Genomic DNA, 20,875 nt, shown 5'->3' on the forward strand with positions numbered 1-20,875 from the left:
CCTCCAACTCTGTTGGCACATATATATATATATATATATATATATATATATATATATATATATATATATATATATATATATATATATATATATATATATATATATATATATATAGATATATATATCTATATGTATATGTGTGTGTGTGTGTGTGTGTGGCTCCTCTTGTAGCTCTGTCTGCTCCTCTTATCTCCATCTGCTCCTCTGGCTTGGTAGTGTCTTCCAAAGACCTCCTTGCATATATGAATGCCTCTCTTGCTCCAATATCCTGTAATGTGCTTTCATATGCCTCCTTAGGTAGCTCCTCTTTGCTTATGGCTTGGCTATCCTGATGGCCTTGCTCCTGTCTCTTCATGAATTTGCTCTGCATCCCCTTGGCTTCATGTCATCCTTTAGTATCCAGAATATTGCCATTTGACATCAATGACAACCTAGGTCAACAATCTCCCCCTTTGTTATTGATGGCAATATTCTTCTTCTCTCCCCCTTTGACATCAATGGCAAAGGAGTGCTCTGGGACTCCCCTTATCAAACTGCTTCTGTTCTTCATGAATGGTAGATCTTCATGGGTCTGTGACTCCCCCTGTCATAGTGCTCTTCTTATTTTACTCAAGATAGAAGGATTGATGTTTTATCATCAATTTGCACATTATTCCCTCTTCATGTCTCTGAACTGCTTTATCAAGGCTTCAACAATGCTTAAGGATGCTCTACTATAATGCTTTAAAGATGCCCTTGAGATTGTCTTTCTTCAGATCTGAGTTCCTTTGTGTCTCTGTGCTTCCCCTTAAGTTACTGCCATCTAGTATTCAATCATCATTGCATTTGGACAAAAATGTGAGGGGTTGTGCCTTACTGTTGCTATATTTCTTAAGTGATCTGTATCAACTTAAGTTATGCTTGACTGCACAACATTCTCCTTCCTATGAGCCATCTTTTTCCTTGTGTTCTTGTACATATCTCTGCAGATTCAAATATCCAATTTGTGACTGTCCTTTAAATTTATTTTGCTGATTTGCATCTTCATGCAATGCTTCAGTTTTGTTATATGCTGCCAGCTGCTCTTACTTCAAACTCCATTCTAGATGTATCTGTTTGTTTGAAGACTGTCTCTATTAGTGTCCAGAATTTATCTGTTCTCACATTAAATTCCTGAGTTTAGACATAAACTTCTGTGATAATAACACCATGGTTGTTTGCCCTATTTCTTTAACAACAGTCCAAAGCATGGTTACAGGATCATATGCTTCAATGGAGTGCTCTTGAGAACATGATAGGCTCCCCCTAACTGTATGCATCATCTCCTCTTGGCAGAGTCTTCTTATAAAATGCTTAGATTGTCAAAATTTAGGCCAATGACATATGTTGTTGGCTGAAGAACTCAAGGGACTTTCAGATTGTATTTCCTTCCTTCTCCATACTTGTGTAACTTTCTTCTTTTGCATGGTTCTAGCTTGTGTAAGAGCCCATGTTAAGTTACAATCGCGTGCCATATGACCGATGTTATGACACTTGAAGCATTCTACATTGTTCATGAATAAGAATTCATGATTTCTTCCTGCAAAGTTGTTTCTTGGAGGTTGTCGGAGACTATAACATCTATCTCTATGGAATGGTTGGGCACCATAACATTTATCTTTATGATATGCCTTACAGTCTTTTTCCATGTGACCAAAGTTTGAACAAGAATAACAATAACCAAAAAATGAACTTTGGTACCTGGGAGGTGGAGGTTTCCTTGATGTACTTCTGAAGCCTTTCTGCCTTGAGATCCTTTGCTGATAACCATTGCCTCTCACCTCTTTGACATCATCTACCTTTCTTTTTGGAGCTGGGTTTCTTCTTGGAGCAGGATTTCTTCTATTGTAGCCTTGATTTTTCTCCTTGCCTTTGCTGGGACTGGGAGCATCACCATTTCTTTCTGCCTTCTTCACATCTCTTTTGTTTAAAGCATTTTCATTCTTGTTTGAGGGTTCACCTGCATACCCGAGACTTGATTTATCAGATGGACATCTGTGATAGCTGAGCATGTCATCCAAGGCTTGAGAGCTCTTCAAGATTTTGTTCATCCCTTCAACCTTTTTTCTGAGGAGGACAATCTCTTCTTCCAGTCTTTCACACTCATTATTCTTCTTTGCAAGTTGTTCCTCAGTTTCTTCCTTTCTACGAGTAGCTTCAGCTGCTACTATTTTAAGGGAGATGATATCTGACTTTATTTTGAAGATTTCTTCCTTCTTTGCTTGACTGCTCTCCATTTCCTTCTCAGCTCCTTGTGCCTGTTTCTTGGCTTCTTGTAATTGAGACTTAAGGGAGGAGACCTCTACCTTGTATTGACCAATCTCTTCTTCAAGTTTGTTCAAGCTCTTGTGCCTTTGTTCAAGTTGGCTTGCCAAGATATCTTCCTGCTTCTTTGCTTTATTCAATTGATTTCTCATGGATATGACTTCTGCATGATGCTTCCTTTTGCTTTGATGAAATTCCTTCTTAAGCTTGGCAAACTCTTCATCCCTTTCTTGTACTTGAAGCTTGATGAGGTCGACTTTCTTTCTTGTTTGATCTTGGTCACCAACTAGAGCTATCTTCTTAAGTGCCTCATTTTCCTTTTTCAAATTGTTAATCTCTTCCATGGCAGTCATAAGTTGAGCGAGGAGTTCTTCTACAAAGTCTTTTTCATTCTCTTCATCTTCTAGGTCTGCTTTAGCCTTGATGTCATCATTCTCATTTTCAGCTTCTATGATGGGTTCTGGATTTCTTTCTAGATTTCCATCATCTTCTTGACTGATGGTCAATGCTCCTTTTGAGTGAAGATCATGAAGTTTGTCCCATATGCCCTTTGTTGATGAACCTTTTCCTAGATTGTTCTTTACAGAATTAGGGAGCCCATTCAAGATTGCCTTTACTGCTTTTGCATTGTACTCCTTGGATTCTCTATCCATCCTGCTATCTTCAATCACTGATTTCCAAATTTCAATGCCTTGAGTCTATAAGAAATTCCTCATTCTTGCTACCCATATATTAAAGTTACCATTGAGCCTTGGAGCCTCCTCAAACTGATTGTCTTCTATTTTAGTAGTAGAGGGAGACACATCCTTAGGAGGATTGGAGACTTTCTTCCTTGACCTTGCCATTTCTGTTCTAAGGGTCAACCTTCAAGCTATTAAGCTTTGAATGAAGGTACCTGCTCTGATACCAATTGTTGGAAATACTGAGAGGGGGGGTGAATCAGTATTTCTTTTTCCCACTATTGTTTTACGAGTTAAAACATATATATTCAGAACACAAGGTGAACAGCAAGAATAAATACTTTTATTAATATAAACTATGCAGTAAAATAGATACAATATATAGATGGTCACAAATAGTTGCCAAGCTCCAACTTGGACTTTGGTGAGGCTCCAACCTCCAGAGCACCAACTTTATTTTGCCAAGACACCAATCTTGGACTTAGGAGCACCAACTCCCAAGCACTTCAATCCTTCCTGCTTCTGAGGCATCAACCCCAAGGATTCCAATCCTACTTACTTCTGAGGCACCAGCCCCAAGGACTCCTATCCTGCTTACTTTTGAGGCACCAACCCCAAGGACTCCTATCCTTCTTGCTTTTGAGGCACCAGCCCCAAGGACTCCAATCCTGTTCAGTTTTGCTCTCAGAACTCTTCTCTGCTGAGTTCTGTCTATTTACAGCTTCACTGTAGTCTCCAAACTATAGTATCAATGACAACCAGTCTTCTCTTGAAGTAGTCTTCCCAATTCTTCATACTGCCCACACAGAGTGTCCAGTACCCTTCATGACTTCTGATAATGTCTTCACGCAGCTTTAGTCAGTCTACTGTTAGCTGAACTAAGCTCTGCATAAAGAACAACTTCTTGTTCAAGCTTATGATCTCAGCTGGCTTCTTCTCCCCTTCGACTATCTGCTGTCTTGTTAGCCCTGTTGCCCTCTTTCTGTTCTGCTGCATCCTCTCACTGCCTCTGTCTCCTCTAGCTTATTTTCCACAGCATTCAACAGCCTTCAACAGAATTCATCGATGCTGCTTCTACTATCTCACACTCTGGTTCTTCACAATGGCAACAGCAACGCAATTCTCTGTTTTTGCTGCTTTTATGCATTCCATGCCTCTCTCCATTCATTTCCTCTTTCTCGGTGGCTCTTTGGCTTCCTTTCTCCGCAGGCTCTTCGGCTTCCTCAACGCTCGCTTACCCTGTCAGTTACCTCCTCTCTTGCTTGCTTCTTCGGCTTCCCGAACTTCAGTTTCCTCTATCTATCCAAGCGTTCCAATATTCACAGGACACATACAAGAGGAAGAGAGGCCACATACACAGAGAATACTTATTACAAGTTAAACCTGTAACAACGCTCCTTTTATCCATAATTATTTGACATACACAGGGCTTTACAATGTTTACAGAGGCTTTCATTCGGAGAGACTATACCATCAGGGCGAGCCCACATGTCACATTACCACTGGCATCGTTATGACTATCGAAATCATTATCATATGCATCTTGGCCCTTCAAACCACGCGTAAGGCAAATATCTAAATACACAGGAAATATGAGTGAAACAGTCGAAACTTATTAAAGAGCCGGATTTCAATTTTAATTCACCCGCATCTAAACTGTATCGGGTCCGCAACATTCATCGCTATAGGCGACCGCAACATATCGGCAGTCGCCAATGGCCGATGGACGCGATAAGACATTAAGCCAAATCACAATATAGCATCGGGTCCGCTCTTACAATCGCAATCGACAGATGTGCATATAACATAGCCAATTCCCCGATACCCGGACGCGATATTATTTTAAATTGTTTTAATAACTCCGTCGGGTCCATACCTCTATCGCAATCGGTGCTTCTAGTCGGACAGGCGATGGGCAGATGCGATATGGTATTACACCATAACATAATTCCGGTGTGGGTCCGCACCCATATCGCAATTGGCGTTTTGTGGTTGACAGCCCTTTTATACATCGCGATTACCATGGATGCGATATAGCATTCAACTATTTATAATAATTCTGTGGGGTCCACTGCTCGCCGATATACACATATATGCCAATATATGTAAACTTCTCCGTCGATAGTGTGTTTGCCATATATATATGTTTTGGCCTCTGTTTTCCCTCTGATAGTGTTAAATGCCATATAACTATGTTTTTGCCGCCGATGGGTAAACGCATATATGTATAAGCCTTCCACCTCTGTTTGCGGTAAATGCATATTTATATGGCTTTTAACCACCGATATAATCTACTACTCCACCTCTTATAATATATATTGCTCCACTGTAATACTCCTTCGTTAATTGCTCTTCCGCTGTGTCCTCTACTCTTCCTCAATGCTCCTCTAATCAGTCTTCCTCTAGATTCCAAACCTTTGGCATATATTACTTCTCCTGTAGCTCCGATAGGCTCTGTTTATGCTCCTCCGATATGGCTCCTCAAGCTTGTTTGCATGCATATAACCCTATTGTGGCATACATTGCTCTCGATAGCTCTGTCTACTTCCTATGTGGCTCCGACAGCTGTGTTTGCAGCATCCCATGGCTCTGTTTGCTCCTCTGTTTGCTTCTGCTCCTCTGATGGCTTTGTCTGCTCCTCTAGTTTCCATCTGCTCCTCTCGTCTCCATCTGCTCCTCTAGCAGCTCCTCCAACTCTGTTGGCATATATATATATATATAGATATATATATATATATAGATAGATATATATATTATATATATATGTGTGTGTGTGTGTGTGTGGCTCCTCTTGTAGCTCTGTCTGCTCCTCTTATCTCCATCTGTTCCTTTGGCTTGGTAGTGTCTTCCAAAGACCTCCTTACATATATGAATGCCTCTCTTACTCCAATATCCTGTAATGTGCTTTCATATGCCTCCTTAGGTAGCTCCTCTTTGCTTATGGCTTGGCTATCCTGATGGCCTTGCTGCTGTCTCTTCATGAATCTGCTCTACATCCCCTTGGCTTCATGTCATCCTTTAGTATCCAGAATATTGCCATTTGACATCAATGACAACCTAGGTCAACACAACAAAGATGCACTCAATTCTCTGTGGATCAAGAGCTTTCCTCTTTTCAAAGGGGATCCTGGCCCATGCTTGGGAGCCAAAAACACAAAAGTGGGTGACCTCCGATTTAGTGCTGCTCCAACCCTCAAAGGGGATTTGATCCTTAACATACCTATGAGGAGATCTATTCTGGATGTAGTTAGAACAATTAAGTGGTTTAGCCCATAGCTTATGAGGTAGTGACTTAGCATGAAGCATGCAGGAAGCCATCTCTTTGAGAGATCAGTTCTTTCTCTCAGCAACTCCATTCTGTTGCAGAGTGTGTGGAACTATGTGCTACAACTGTATGCCAGACTCAAGGCAAAGGTTCTAATGTTGTGTTCACATATTGCCCCCCCATTGTCTGTACGGAGGGCTTTGATCTTTCTCTCTAACTATGTCTCAACTAGTGCTTCGAAATCTTCAAAGTGCGCAAAAAATTCAAATTTGGCCCTCAGAAGATACCCCCAAGTATACCATGAGAAATCATCAATAAATGTAAGAACATACCTTTCTTTGCTGACGGAAGGATGAGGAAAAGGCCCCATGAGATCACTATGGATCAGATCTAGAGGAGAGGATGCTCTTTGAGTCTTGCCGGTGTCAAACTTTTCTCTAGGATGTTTGCCAAGGACACACCCTTCACAAACTCCTTTGGAGAAACTGATATTTGGAAAGCCTTCCACTATCTCATGCTTGCTTAGCTACTACATATACCTGTAATCTAAGTGACAAAACCTCTCGTGCCAAAGCCTATTACTATCATTAGCATGTGTAAGTAATAAGGACGATTCAGGTTCAATATATTCAGAAAATGTATACACTAGCTCTATTGTTTACCTCACCGGTTGCAATTTTGGAGCTGCTATGTAGGTCATATATGTTCACTGCATTTGGAGTGAATTCCACTCTCTTTCTAGTGCCAGAATGAGTGATCTGATAAACTAAAAGCAGGTTTACCGAAATTTTGGAACATGAAGCACATCTTCAAAGCTTCCGTGTAAAAGCTCCACTCTACCTTTTCTGGTGACCTCAATAGGTGAGTCATCTCCCATGAGGATGGGAGGTCCTTTGCATGCATCCAAAGAGGAATAGACTTCCTTTTCAGCAACCATATGATGTGATGCACTAGAATCTATAATCCATGCATTAGGGGAAGAGTTAATTGCAACTAAAGAAAGTTGTTGCCTTTCCTATGTGGTGGATCCTCAATTATCTTCTAGATGCCCTGAGGGATGTGGTCCCCAAGGTTGTGCTTATGAAGGATTTCTGCCATTTGGTCAATTTGTTTCTTCATTCACGAGGATTCCGGATGGAATCCTCGGTGACAGTAGGTGCATTTGTCTCCTTTATTCCCTTTCTCATTTCTGGAGCCAGAGGAGTCATTGAAGGGCTTGGTGTACCCTTCCTTCTTTGGATGGAAATGCACTTTTCCCTTGTCTTTTTGCTGCTGATTTTTCTTATTTGAATCAGATATGTGCTTTTTATTTTGGTTTCCATCATGCACAGCAAGTGCATGCGCTTTTGGAGGTTTGATTTCCCCATGCCAATGAGTTTATCTTGCTCAAAAGCGAGGGACTCCATAAACTCTTTGAGAGAAGGAATAGTGTAGGATTTACCTGTTGCGAGCCTTACTGAATGAAATGTAGACACAAATATGGAGTATTTTGGTCCGAGCTTTGACATAATAGAGAGAACTTGGCAACTCTCCTCCTTGGATTTGTCAATTCCACAACCCTTGAGTTGCAGCAATAGATCATTATATTTGGTGAAGAAGTCTTGAATTCTATCATAGTTCTATGGATCCAATGAGAGCAGTTCCACTTCGATCAGATGTCCTTTCATCTCATCCTATTTCCCGTAGAGTTCTTCAACCATTTTCCAAATCTAATTGGGAGTATTGCAGGCAAATATATGAAACTGCAACTCTAGGGAGATGCACATGCATATGGATCCGTGGGCCTCATCCATGTGGTTGAGGTACTTGGATTTCTCTATGGCTGAAGTGGGTTCCACTTCTACAGCCATGGTAATCCTGTACAACCCTTTCTGATGAAGGTATCGAGCCATTTGGTCCTTCCATTCGTGATAGTTGTACAGTGTTAGGATCGATGCTTTGGGAAACTCCATTTTTCTGTCGATCTCCAATCTCCAAGCTGTAATACCTACAAAATAAAGTACTGCTGCACCTTTTATCTAGCAACCTGTGGGCTCTGATACCATGTAAATGTGTTAGAAAACCTACATAGATGAATCTAGCTAGTAAAGGTTGAACACACAGCTTTGCAGAGCAAAAACACTAAAAGAATCGAAAGAACAAAAAGAATGATTGATTCAGAAAATAGGTTACAATGCTCATGATATAGCATCACTGGGTTAATATCGCATGGTAATGCACCATAGTGGTGATAAATGAGAGGACTCAATACCTACAACAAGTTCCGAAGAGAACTAGCGAGTTGCGGAGTGAAAGGCAGAGCAAATCAAGGAGTAAATCATGCAGAAGAACTAGCGAGTTGTGGAGTGAAAGGAGGAACACATCAGGGAGTAAATCATGCAGAAGAACTAGCCAGTTGCAGAGTGAAAGGAGGAGCAAATCAGGGAGTAAATCATGCAGAAAGGATCTTGCATGTAGTCCCATGCTCTAACTAAGTGTCTGCATGTGCCAATAATGAAGGTCCTAGGTGTGTAGTACCGCCACTGCTAATTTCAAACTTTATGGCGGTATTCAAAATTTAACGGTGTATTCACAATGGCGTTTCTTTTTTGCATTAAAATAATTAAATGAGTTGAAGATAGATAATACTTGAACAGAGTGTATTTGGATTGGAGGAAAATCGTGATGTGAGTCTGATGGATTAATAATGTGAATGGAGACTCTCCTCTGATTTCTCAAATCGGTACATCGAAACTTATCACATTTCTATGTAGGCACGTGTCTATTCAATAATATTAAATTAGATTTAGTAGTTTCACCACCTTTTCATTTTGTAAAATTGTGATGGCGACTAAAAATGGAACGAGGGAGAGTCAGAGAAAATAGATCACTTAACCAGAATTAGGATTTGCATATGAAACTAGAATATATACAAATATTATTTTATTCTATGTTATATAATTTATAATATTTAACAATATACTGGATTTTCATCCTCCACAACCACTGGCAGCCACATGAGAAAACCTGCCAAGCCTTCTAAATTTTAGGGCGATACTGATTGAGACCACAATAGAAATTTAAGGGTTGACAATAAACACCAATGTGAGGGAGTCAATTTTACACCATTTCCTGGTTGTATAGATATGTTATAAATACGACCTGCTCCTCGCCTTCATATTCACCATTGTCCACCATTGTTCAATGTTAGAAGAGGAGAAGTTTACACAGAAAGACTTCTCTTCAAGTTGTCTGTTGGTTGATAAATTTGCCCACTTTTTACCTACCTTTCTATACCTTTCCTCTGCTCATTTCATGTCCTTGTTTGCGATTTGTATTCTAAACAACAAAGGTATACCTATTGTCATGTCCTTCTAAACTGTTAATCAATGTATCTTAGTCATAAGGGATTATTGCCTAAAATGGTTGGCTAACTTAAATTTTCCTTGCGGATTTTAAGCAATGATGATCAAGAGCATGCTTCAGCATAGGATGACAATGGAGCTGGCAAAACTATCTTTGGGTATCATCTGCAACAATCAACCTATCCACCAGTGCAAGTGTTATCTTTATATTATGTTATATCTCAAGAATCACTATATATTTGTAGGCAGACAGCTACAATAATCTTAGGCACTATTAGTTGTTAAATGAAATGTATAAGTAATGATTATGGGGCTGGGAAAGCCATCACTAGGAGATATACATGAATTCAGAGCTGTAACAATAGACCTCCATTATGTTATTTTGATTAATATAATTTATGATCTTCTGAGCATTTTATCGTTATTGATCTTGCCACAACTCACTCTCCTGACCAAGAATTGTTGGATTAGTTGTGTCCATAGTTTTATTTATGTTGTGTTATTTCCTTGTTGTGCAATGATTTTAGTGTGTTGTTGTGAGACTTAACTTGATGTTACTATGATTGTAGTTACAATATTTACTTGTTGTTACACATTGTTATGTTATGATTGAATGTTCAATGTTGGGTAGGAAAGTTTTGATCTGCATATACCTTGCATTATAGCTTTGAAATAAACAATCTCAGGTTAACAATTAATGTGGAATTTGGTGAATTTTATGATTCATATCTGAACACCAACACCGTCCCAGAGAGATACCACCATGGACATTGAAAGGGAAAGAATAAACACGAACATGTTGGAGTTCATTCTCTATGATTTGCTAGAAGTGGAGGACGATACTGATATCATAAATGCATGTATATCCTTCTCCCCCACCACCACTTGCAGTTGGGACACCACCACTGGGGGCTTGGATTATTTTTCCTCCTTTGTCGCTTCTGCTAGTTGCTCTTGCCAAAATAGTACCAAAAAATCAATGACAAAAGGAAATGACAATGACTTTACAAACGACAACACAAGTTCTCCTCCTCTTCCTCATTCGTGATGCCACAAACACATGATGAGGTAAGTGGGGAGATGAATCAGAACAAGGTGAATCGCTACAGAGGAGTGAGGAATCAACGATGGGGAAAATTCATAGCAGAAATAAGAGATTATGCTAATAAGGGGGGCTAGGGTTTGGCTAGGCACTTTCAACACCACTGAAGAGGCTAACCTCGCATACGACTGTGCTACTTTTAGAATCCATGGAACCGAGGTTGTGGTTAATTTTCCCTTTTCCCTCGGCTCAAATTCTGAGAATGTGATGGCGAAGGGACATTGGATGAATAATTGAGGGTTTGTAGAGGACTCTCCATCCAAATCTTGACGAAAAGGAGCGAAAGTGAGAAGAATGAATGAGTGATCTCTTATTCGTTGACACTACAATCATTTTAAAATCAAAATCACAGTCAGGGATGTTTTCTCCATTTAGCTACTACTTGCTTTTTTTGATTGCAAAATTAGGGTTTTTACATGTTTGTTCCCACTGCCTATCTGGACCTCCTGATTTCTGATTGGATCTATGTACTGAACTATGTAAACTGTATTTTGGAAAGATGTTCAGTTTTTTACTGTTGTAAAAAACAAAAAAATGTTTGTTCCCATTGGCATTGGTATCACATGATGCTTACTCATGGAGCAGTGTGTCTCTTTCACTCTATGATTATCATCATTATTAATTCAAGACTATGTAAACTTAGTGTAATTACTAATTTGACAAGTAAGAATTTTTCATACAAAATCCACATGAAAGTTAAACTTCATTGTCATGGAAATGCATGGTAAGGAACTCATCAGGTATAGAACAATATCATTGCACTCGAAGATTGAATCATGTAATATCATTTTTCCAACCAATTTAATTATTATGAAAATTAGGTGTATTTTTCTTTAATTTATTTTTCTCCTTAATTTAAAGGTTTTTCTTAATTATAAATATTATAAACCATAACATTACTATTTAAAACATTAAGATTATAAACCTTAGGATTAATATTGTGAACCTTAAGATTAATATATCAAATCATAAGTTTAATATATATTAATATTAGGGTTTGTAATATTAACACTAAAGTTTATAACATTAAACTTATTAATATTAATTTTATGTTTTATAATTCTATAAACTAATATTAAATCCTAAGGCTAATATTATCAACCCTAGGGTTAATATTACAACGCCTAGGATTAATATTATAAAAACTAAGTCTTAGGGGCAACTCAATTGGTAATCTGATATATGTGAAATCATTGAAAATCGAGATACCCATGTTCAAATTCCCTTGTTGCAACCTGGGCTACAGTGAGGAGGATAGATTGTAGCCTCCCAGAGGTTTACTGGTAGTTATGTGTCAGACGGGATGCTACGTTCCTCAAGGTGACCAAAAAAAATAAAAATAATAATAACCCCTAAATTAATATATCAAACAATAAGTTTAATATATTAAATCCTATAATTACAATCACTACTCCTAATATTATAAACCATATGATTAATATTTAACCTTAAGATAAATATTATAAACCCTGAGATTAATCTTACAAACCCTAAGATTAATATTATAAATCCTAAGTTCAATATTATAAACGATAGGATTAATATTAAACCCTAGTATTAACCTCAATATTATATACCCTAATATTAAATTCTATTTTTGAAATGTTGTAATGTGACATTGAATAAATTGCCATGTAACATTGTCATAATGATTGTCACACTAATTGTTGTATTGGGACACTGCTTGTGACACTACAATGCTATATAGATTTATATACCATTCCAACATCTCAGTACTAAACGAAATATTATAAAACATAACATTATAAAACCTAATATTATAAATCCTTAGATTAGTATTATAAACCATAAGATAATAAACCCTAGGGCTAATATCGTACACCCAAAGATTAATATTGTAATCCTATAACATAGTATCCAAGGTACATAAGGGGAAAAACAAGTATCCAATGTACATAAGGGGAAAGAGAAGTAAGGTTTATATACAACACTATAGTTTTTTTCATTTGTAAACAACGTAGATGTTAATTTGATGTGAACCATGTGATGGAAATCATCTCGTACAAAAATAATCCTACAACATATTATATAACCTAGAAGTTGTTTTAATGTGAACCGTTTGCAAAAAATATAATGTTGAATATATAAAGACACAAAAGTCTCAAAGGAATTGTGATGTGTGATTTTAAAATGGAGATGCATGAGTGATCTTGGAATTTGAAAATATGATGGGTTAAAACATTTAATTAAACATATTAATTATTTTTTATCTTTTGCAACTAATTTTAATTAAATATATTAATTATTTTTTTATTTTTGCAATTAATTTGATAAAAATTAAGTAAATATTAAATAATGACTATTTTGATCGGTATAATGTGTAAATCACCATAAATAAATATGGTCATATTCATACACAAAAACTGAAATGAATAATTTTTACTAATTTAAGTGTCAAAAAATCCATAACAATATCTTCCAGCGTATCCATTATATTAGAATGTAAAGATGCAAAGAAGCTGAAAATATAAATAAAAATTATTAATATTAATAATAATAATTATTGGTGAAAAAAAAATAATAAATGATATAGCTAAAATATATATTGCTAAAATACATCTAGACATTAGTTTATTGATAGTATTATAACATAATATTTACAAATATTTTAAGAAAAAAAAGAAAGAAAAAATAAAAACACATTAAAATTTATAACTTTTAATAGATCTAGTTTATAGTTTTAAAATGATAGTATACTGATATATTTACATTGACAATGTTCTTATGATGGGTTTGGTTGGGTATATTTGGGCAATAAGAGTGGACACATGTCATTGCAATGACATCATGAAATCTGTTGATGAGTGTGTCATTGTTTGTTCATCCTAGGAGTGTCTCACTTGCACTATTGTTTCATCGTTGTGGACATTTTTCTAAAGCAAATCCGCTGCAAATTTTTCTGAAGTGAATCCACTGTGATTCAATGTGAACCAACATAGGATTATTTTCTTGGATTGTAAATCACAATACAAATTAGTTTTACTTGGATATTGTAGGCATCTCACTCTTGTCCACTCTTCCTTGTCATTGATGGTGTTTGTTTGCCATATTTTGATTTCATCAAGTAATGTCGGATTGTGTCATCAACATCATTGGTTATTCTAATTTTGAGTGTCGTTGCACACCCCCCCTCACACTTCTGAGCCAATTCTGAGCATGGACGTTGTGAGTAGCAAACCACTCAATTCTCAATTCTCAGGTTTGAATCCAGTTGCATTGAACAATACAAAATTAAAAATATTATTTGCTTTGCAATACGGATGAGATTGAATTTTGCTATCAAGCAAGCTAAAAATATTGGTGTTTTAAGATTCTCCACAATTTATTCTTCCCCGAGGTACTTACAACTCGCCGTAAAGTTTATTTGGAAATTGATAGTGTCATTCGTTCCTTTTCAATGACAAAGATTTCACTACCCACTTATTGTTAAAATCAGAAGAATCAAATTTATTGAATTGAACCTAAGTAGCTCACAGGTGTGGAACACCACCTGGAGACTGCCTCTGCAGAACACGCTCTACCATTACAATCATTACATGAGAAATATATAATTTACACACAATTAGGGAAGTTGAAACAACACCCTAGAAATCAGGAACAAACTCCTAATCTAAGGTTCGGTTGAACTGTCACTCCATTAATACATTTCATCATTAATCTCAACACTCCCCCTTAATGGAGAAATGGATTCACACATACTGAGGGAATTTCTTCCTCAGACGACTTCTGTTATGAAACCGGCTGACAAAAAGATAGAAAAGATAGATCAATGCCCTAGAATTTATCCTCTTCAAAGGGGCAACCTCCTTTACATTACACAAATGAACAATTCTTGGATGATACAAATGACAAGATCTCCTTTCTATATATAGAAGTCTAAGGGGTCATAATATAATCAGAGTCGACATAACAATGATAATGTAAGGGCACAATAATAACAATAGTGGGCTTCTATGGGGCACAATAGTAACAATATGGGGACTACATGGGCACAACAATATAATAAGGGTGTTGTACTAATAACAATAAGGGGTTACACTAGTAGTATAGTTCTAGGCCTTTCTCAATACCTTGGACCAAAACCACTTAGTACTAATACCTTGGACCAAATACCTAGGGTCAATACCTCGGACCAAATACCTTGGACCAAAATACCTCAGACCAAAACCTTAGTTTTTCAACATGTACATGCTTTTACTCTTGTGAAAGTGCGTGTATACGTTATACACTCATTTTGTTCTGCTAACCCACGTGTATACGCTCCTTAGACAAAATGAAGCTGCATATACCTCTCTTTCTTCATTCTTTGGACTTTGATATGTAATCCTTTGCTGTCAACCTGATGTACTATGAACTATCATCTGAGAGAGTTGCCATTGTATGTTACTTCTAAACTGATTCGTTTGAACTGCGCTGCATTTTGTCACAACAACTGTCACATCTGATATCTCTTCTATAGATTCTTCTAGTTACCATATACAACTGAGTTGTTTTTCTACAAGTGGGGTGCCATCAAGTTACAACACATGCATCATAATGCCAACAATCTCCCCGTTTGGACTTGATGGCAACCATGTTGGTATTGATTATTGCAAGCAGTAGAAACTGTTAGAGATAACAAGCAACATCAAAATACTCTCCACCTTTGACATCAAGGGCAAAGGGCGGACCAAGATATTCTCCCCCTTTGATATCAGAGCAAAGGGCTGACCAAAATGAAGACTTTCATATATGAAGAGCTGAATATAAATATTGATCATGCTCCCCCTAGGCACATGTTGAATTCTCTGATTGAACTCCCCTTTGTTTATGCTGAGATGCACTATATCATCCATGCTCCCCCGAGCACATGCAGAGTCTAGAAATATTTTCCAAAAGAATAACATGACTCTATCACTCAACTATGTGAGTTTGACCTTTGTATCACCAATGACTCATACATACATCAATCTCCCAACCAAGTGGGGATATACCAATTTTGACTCATCCTCCCAACCAAGTGGGGATATACCAACATGACTGAAATATAACAATTATTACATCATCCCTCCCATGCATAGTGGGGGTACAATTTACATCATATGACCAAAAAGGACTCATCAAAAGATAGAGAAAAATTATTACATCATGGGTCTTTATATGCCCTTTACATCGAATGATATGCGTGACATTTATAACAGAGATGAAATATCTAAATAAGACCATGATAGCCATCAACAACTATCATACACCATGTATGATCTGCACCATTGCCTAATACCAACCATAAGCATCTATCAACAGCATCTATACTTGTAACCTAAATATGTCCATCATCAATTCTAAAATACGACAAAGTAAATATCATCAACCTTTGACTAAGTATGTCATATATAGACTTGATCTCATCAAGATCATCTTTCTTCGTTTCCTTAGTAGAAAAAGAATTCTCATAACCTCCCATGAATCAACTAAGCATATGTCATATCTCCAAGCAGTAACACAAAATCATTCACATCATATCATATGTGAAAATGCCATAGTCATCATCGAACTGCATGATCTTTCCACAAGAACCCTTAATATATCAACCATGTGTCATCACTAGGGGACATCCCACATCTGATAAGTGTCAACAAATGTGAATATCAAAGTAAGAAGTCATCATCATTATGTGAATAAGTAAGCCATGTCTCCGAATATCCATGTCTTCAAATGGCTATGCCTGCAATAACATCATTCTCTTGGCCAACCAACAATATTTATCAATATGCAAGTAATCATCCATGTATCCAGCATACTGTATATCCATCAAAGTGATAGCAATATGTATCTAGAAAACCATGAGCTCATGGTCATTTGTCAAGATTTCTTGATATCATCAACAACAACAATCCTCAACCATGTGAAAACCAAGAATTATAGGAATCCTGCATCATAATTGCACCATATGAACTTTATGCATCTTTGAAGGCATGATGACAACAACATAAAAGAAATGAGTGGCTCATCATCAATTAATGAAGTTGTGTACTCAAGCTTTGTACTTCTCCTTGTCCTTATGAAGATCACCATGTAAGAAACATATATGTACTATATGCATCATCAAAAACTCATTCACAATCATTCATAAATATGATCTGAAAACCAACTATGCGATCCAAGTATCATCTGAGATTTTATCATGGGAAACTTATAACCGTAACATAGCAAGATGTATCATTTAGCCATATAAGCATCAACATCATTGATTAGGTACCAAATAATTCTAAACATAATTCCAAAAATGCTTTATTAGAAGCATAACATGTTCTCCTCCTGCACCTGTTCCACCTGTTCACTGTTAGATCTGATCATTTCATTTATCAATAAGAAGTATCGAGGCATCATCATCAATCAGATATACATCAATTTATCAACAACTTGTGAGGAAAAACACTTCTAAATAACATCCATAGACTATAGTCATCTATTATCACGACAAAAAAGATAACTGATAATTGTTTGAATCATATCAAATCAGTTTTTCTGAGTCTGTCCCACTACACTTTTCCTCAAATCACATATACACGATTGTGCAACTTCTAACTCATGTATATATGCGACTTGTCCTCATGAAACTCGCATATGTGATTTAGAACATTGAAGTTTCACACTTTCAGCTCCCCCTGAGTCTGTTATGTCTATACACTATGCCATGCCACATTTTTCTGACTGCACTTCCTTCTTCTTCCATATCTTTGAGTGTGATGATTTTTTCTCGTTTTGGTATGGTGCCCAAAATTTTCTCATGCATTCCTTTAGTATATGTCCAAACTTGTTACATGCATAACATCTTACATGTTTCATATTTATTCTATAGCAGTCAATGGCTTTGGGACCAAACATATCAAGAAAAACAATATCCCTTAAAGTACCTAGAATCTGATGATCTTACTGTGTGATGGTCTTGAACCATTCTACTTCCACATCTCTCTCCAACATGTCCAAGATTATGACATATAAAACATTCAACATTATTCATTTGAGGAAATAATTGACCATCACTTCCATAGTTAGGAGTAAAATATTTTCTTTGAAGAATTTCTTTCCTTGGTTGTTGATGGGGTTGACCTCTCATCTCCTTGTTGAGCATTTCAAATCTTGCATTAGATTTCCTTGCCTCACTTTGTGTGCTAGATTCACCTTCAACAGATTCATGAAAATCAAGACTAGTTTTGATGGCAAGAGACCTTTGACTACTAAGAATATCATCCAAAATCTTAGTACTATCCTGAAATCATAAAAGCCTATCCTTTTCTTCTAATTTACCTTTTAGGATATTTACCTCAACCTCATATTGCTCTTCCTTTTCAAGATACTATTTCTTCATGATTTCTTTAGCTTTTCTTCCTTCTTCCATTTGTTGCCTTAATTTGAGAACTTCTTTTTCTTGTTCTCCAAGAGCTTGCGGTAGTTCTTCATTCTTCTTATTTGATTTTTCAAGATATTCTTTTAGAGAGAGGATCTTAGCTTCAAGACTTTCATAGTAACTGGATCTATCTTTAAGTTTCTTGATTATTGTGCTCCCTTTATTTACTTCTTTTCTTAATGATGTCACTTCATCTTGCAGCTTTTGACATTGATCTTCCTCTTCCTTGTATCACTTCATTACTTTGTCTTGTTCCTCTAATTGAGCTTTTTGTTTGGTAGCTTCTTATTTAAAGGCACACTCCCTTTTGTCCAATAGATCTCGTTGATCTCTAATTTTGTCTGTGAGCCTTTTAAATTCTACCTCTATTTGATATCTTTCTCTTTCACCCATAAGAGAAAATTCAATTGTTTCACTGTCATTTTCATCATCTTCAAATGGATAGAGAAATGTATCACCAGAGGATAACAAATTCATACCTGATAGTTCTTTTGCTTGTTCATCTTCATTTTGAGGTGATTCTAAATCTTAAGAGTTTCTTCCACATAATCCCCAATTAACTCTCCCACTGTCATAGTTCCTTTGAGATGCCTTTTTCTTTTGAGGTGCTTTCTTCTTTCCCATTGTTTCTACGGATCTCCTTCAAGAGATCAAGCTTTTGTCAAAGGACCTACTATGATACCAATTGTTGGAAATAATACTAAGAAGGGGGGTGAATCAGTATTAGTCAAATCAATAATCTTTTTCTTTTCGTACTCAAATTTATATACGCTACTTCAATGAAGGTAACTCGCGCATACATGCAACTGTATTTAAGGCAACCAGTGTATATCCAACAAACTTATGATTTAGTTAATTCATCATATGTTGATATTTGATCCATGCATCAATACTTTACTAACCATATAAATAGTAACCATGTGCAGTAATATCATAACAAACCATCACACATAATAAACACACATGAACACCAAGATTTAAGGTGGAAACCCAATGTGGGAAAAAAGCCACCTGCTACTGTCTTCTTTTAATAAAAGAAAAACCTGTTTACAATCTTGTATTCGTGCAAACTCATACCAGTATGCAGGCACCCACCTGCAGAAGGCTACAACCTTCTCTCGTTCTCCCGCTTCTACTGGAAGGGAGCTACAACCCCCTAGCTCTTGTACTAGCTAATCCATTTACTAGTACGTAGGAACCAACTTACTAAAGGGTCCAACCTTCACTCGTTTTCCAGCTATTACTGGAAGGGAGCTCCAACCCCTTGGCTCTTGTACTGGCTGATATGTTTACCAGTACGTAGATGCCGACCTACAGAAGACTATGACCTTCTCTCTTCCTCCAGCGACCACATTTCATGAATTTTCAAACTGGATACTCCTGGAACACAACACTATAATCTAAAGGCCATGTTTCATCCAATTTTGATACTCGACCCATCAACAACATTGAAGCTGAAAATCAATCACCACTATAATACAACCATTAAATACATCTGCATTAACCCATAATTGAAACTAAATCATCAATGTTTGAATAACCCACAATTGAATCAATGAAGGCCCATCATCACTGAAGCAAATCACAATCAACCAATCTAAACATTCAGAATACTGTCATCAAAACACAGTCACCAAAACACAGAGCAGAACCCAGAACTCCGCAACAACCACTGCAAATTCAGAGATCATATTTCATAATGTATACGCTACTCTGATGAGGAAAACCAACGTGTATGTATGCTTTTACCAAAGCGAACCAGCGTACATATCTGCAAATACTAACTTAAAAAATTCACAACTATTTCAGAATCTAGTCATACCCAGATCACAACATTTGTAGAATAAAACATGCGTGAGTATTCAAATCTAGACTGTCCATGATCAAACCACATCATGATAATACATTTCAGGTCTTATGATCTCGATCCACCATCCATCATCAACCACATAGGTGCATCCTTAGTTCAAATCAGCAAAGCATCAGAAACCTATAACCTGCATACTTGATCTCACACTTCATCAGATATTCAATACTTGCACACCTTGGCCTAATGATCTTCTCCTTATATAGTTATAGGCCTTTCTCATTACCTTCGACCAAAACCACTTAGGACCAATACCTTGGAACAAATACCTAGGGTCAATACCTCAGACCAAGTACCTTGGACCAATACCTTGGATCAAAATACCTCAGACCAAAAACTTAGTTTTCCAACATGTACGCACTTTTACTCTTGTGAAAGTGTGTGTATACGTTATACACTCATTTTTTTCTGTTAACCCACGTGCATACGCTCCTTGGACAAAGTGAAATTGCATATACCTCTCTTTCTTCATTCTTTGGAGTTTGATCTGTAATTCTTTGTTTTAATATGTTGTATTATGAAATGTCATCTGAGAGAGTTGCCATTGTACATTACTTCTAAACTGATTCCTTTGAATTGCCTTGCATTTTGTCACAACAACTGTCACATCTGATATCTCTTCTGTAGATTCATCTAGTTACCATATACAAGTGAGTTGTTATGCTACAAGTGGGTGGCCATCAAGTACAACACATGCATCATAATGCCAACAATTTAAGGAATCCTTGACTACTCCTTGACGCTGATTGAAAAACCGCTTCACCATCTCGCCTAAAATATTTAAAATTACTCACCTACCTTGCCCTGTGAACACTATCTTTAGAACTTGATTCAATCTTGTTTTATTGACATTTGGACTCCATGGCCCAATGGTAAAAATACACTTATCTATCGAACTAAATCAGCGATTCCACCACAAAATC

Source organism: Pinus tabuliformis, chromosome 6 (assembly GCF_031772625.1).
Source record: "Pinus tabuliformis cultivar Carrire ecotype Pingquan chromosome 6, CPIR1, whole genome shotgun sequence".
NCBI lineage: Eukaryota > Viridiplantae > Streptophyta > Pinopsida > Pinales > Pinaceae > Pinus > Pinus tabuliformis.